At 40.6% G+C, this 2,747-nt stretch overlaps 1 pseudogene; it reads right to left on the bottom strand.

The window, feature by feature from the left end:
* Nucleotides 1-1,482: 1,482 nt before the first annotated feature.
* Nucleotides 1,483-2,479, bottom strand: LOC129493218 (small ribosomal subunit protein uS2-like; annotated as a pseudogene).
* Nucleotides 2,480-2,747: the final 268 nt, after the last annotated feature.

Raw genomic sequence — 2,747 nt, 5'->3', positions numbered from 1 at the left:
GTGTCCATGTGTTGTCATTGTTCAACTCCCACTTATAAGTGAGAACACATGGTGGTTAGTTTTCTGTTCCTGTGTTAGTTTGCTGAGAATGATGACTTCCAGCTTCATCCACTCTTGACTCTTGGTTAGACTGACTACAAATGGAATTGTTGTTGCCTAATTCTGCCTGGAATTATTTCATTGCAGCCTATTGAGGGGAGTGGTGAGAAACAGGAAAATCCCTTTCCAATGCATTCCAGTGTACACTGCATGGAAACTTGCAAGAATTGATGTGATTTAGTATAAAAGCCCTGGCTGGGGACCCAGATAGACCTGGGCTGGGATCACAGTTCTGCTTCTTACTAGCTGTGCGACTCTAAGCAATTTCTTTAACCTCTCTGTGCTTCAGTTTTCTCATCTTTGAAAGTAGAATAATACCGGTTTTCTATGAAGATTAAATGAGGTAATGGAGGCAAAGTACTGAATTAATTGTTAGTGATTAATACTGTTATGATTTATGAGGCCTCCTTAGAGAAAATGTTCTCTGGTCTCGGTAGCAGTAGCAAAAGAGTTTTTCCAAAAGTTGCTTTACTTTTATTTTATGGACCTCATGAGTCTTGTAATTTACTATTTCTTCATTCATGTTGGATTTAATGTGGCCAATTTTTAGCAAATGTGCTTATTTTATTGCTTGTTTTGTATACCCTTCTGTCTCTGGCTCCTCCTATTTTCCTAACATATGGTCATTTTGCCTCACTGTCTTTTTTTAATGTATTTTATTATGCTGTATTTTATCTATCTTTGCAAGTCATCTTAAATGTTGCACTATTGTTGTTTCGTACAGGTTGAGGTATATGTGAACAAGGTAAACTATATAAAATAATGGTTTACATAATCACATTTAAGGATATTTAACATTTTGTTATTTTTTTAATGTTTCCTTATCTTTAAAGTTGGAATAATGATATTATCTGTATTATATGACAACCTCAAAAATTAAATAATGCATATGAAACATTATGCTACTTGCCATATACCTAGTAATCAATAAATGTCAGCTCTTATTACTCTGAAATATGTTATGCTCTTCCAATTCCATTGTTTACTTTCATCTCTTTGGGTTATCAAGCCTCACACCTTCAAATAATCTAAGATCCTCATCAAAGTGCTCCAAATCTTAATTTGTGACACCCTTCTTCTTTTCATTCTTGTCTCTGATCTAAATTAACACCTTTCATTTAAAACAATTAAATATCAGTCTTATTGTAAATATAAATTCATCAGGACCAAAAATAAATATATTTTATGGTGAAAATCACCAACCTCTCATACATTTAGGCATGCTTTGAATTATTTTAAATGTTTGGGGGTGGAACGCAGTACTGATAAGTATAGATTGTTTCTGGTTAATATGGACAGAGCTCATTCAAAGGTCTATTATAAGGGATATTTAGATGGGAGGGGACAGGCACTCCATTTTTTTTTTTTTTTTTAGAAACTGGTGTTTATTTTCCATCGACCATTTTTCCATGTTGCTTAAGAGCCTGTGCAAGAACAGCTTAAGACCAGTCAGTGGTTGCTCCTACCCATTCAGTGGCCTGAGCAGTGGGAGCTGCAGACCAGCCTTCCGTGGCAGGCTGAGCGCTCCAGTCTTCAGTAGGGAACTGCTGAATAGGCACAGAGGGCACCTGTACACCTTCAGACCAGTCTGCAACCTCAGGCTGACTACCAGTGAACTCAGGAGCTGGAGCAGTCCATTCACCCTGAAATTCCTTCTCGGTCACTGCCTTTTCAGCAGCAGCCTGCTCTTCTTTTTAAATCTCTTCAGTATCTCTGTAGAAGTAGAGATCAGGCATGGCCTCCCATGGGTGTTCACGGGAAATGGTGCCACGCATGCGCAGACCTTCCCGAGCCAGCATCCACCACATCAAACCCACTGAGTGAGCTCCCTTGTTGTTGCATGGGATGGCAATGTCCACATAGCACAGAGGAGAATCTGTGTTACACAGCGCGATGGTAGGTAGGTTAACATAAGATGCCTCCATGAGAGGCTGGTGGTGAGCCCTGGGGTCAGTAACCACAAGAAGCCGTGGCTCCCGGAAGGCTGCCTGGATCTGGTTAGTGAAGGTTCCAGGAGTGAAGCGGCCAGCAATTGGAGTGGCTCCAGTGGCAGCAGCAAACTTCAGCACAGCCCTCTGGCCAGTATTCCTGGAGGATATAACACTGACATCAGCAGGGTTTTCAATGGCAACAATAGCACGAGCTGCCAGCAGAAGCTTCTCCCAGGTCCTCTTCAGATTTATGATATAGATGCCATCACTTTTCCTTTTATAGATGTACTGTTCCATCTGGAAGTCAAGATTGGTGCCACCTAAGTGGGTTCCTGCTGCAAGGAACTTAAGGACCTCCTCCTCCTTCATTTGCAGGACATCAAGGGTTCCGGACATTGTGAAAGTTTCCCTTTAAGTTACGACGGGAATCCAGAACAACGCTGTATGGACACCCCCTACAGATAGCGTGGAAAGGCGGCACTCCATTTTTATAATGAGATTGATAGTAGACAGTGGGCAAACTCAAGACTGTACTTGTAGTTTCCCTCCTGCTAATTTTGTGGATTTCATTATTTATCCTCTCTCAACTTGGTTTCTTTGTATGTAAAATGAGATCAGTTCACCTTTAAGGTTTTTGTTTGTTTGTGTGTGTGTCTAAGGCAGTTCTGTCCTACAACAGAGACTCTCTATTCCAAATCACCAAAACAGTTCTCATTT

This window comes from Symphalangus syndactylus, chromosome 11 (assembly GCF_028878055.3).
Source record: "Symphalangus syndactylus isolate Jambi chromosome 11, NHGRI_mSymSyn1-v2.1_pri, whole genome shotgun sequence".
In the NCBI taxonomy this organism is placed as follows: domain Eukaryota; kingdom Metazoa; phylum Chordata; class Mammalia; order Primates; family Hylobatidae; genus Symphalangus; species Symphalangus syndactylus.
This window is presented reverse-complemented; position numbering and strand designations above follow the sequence as displayed.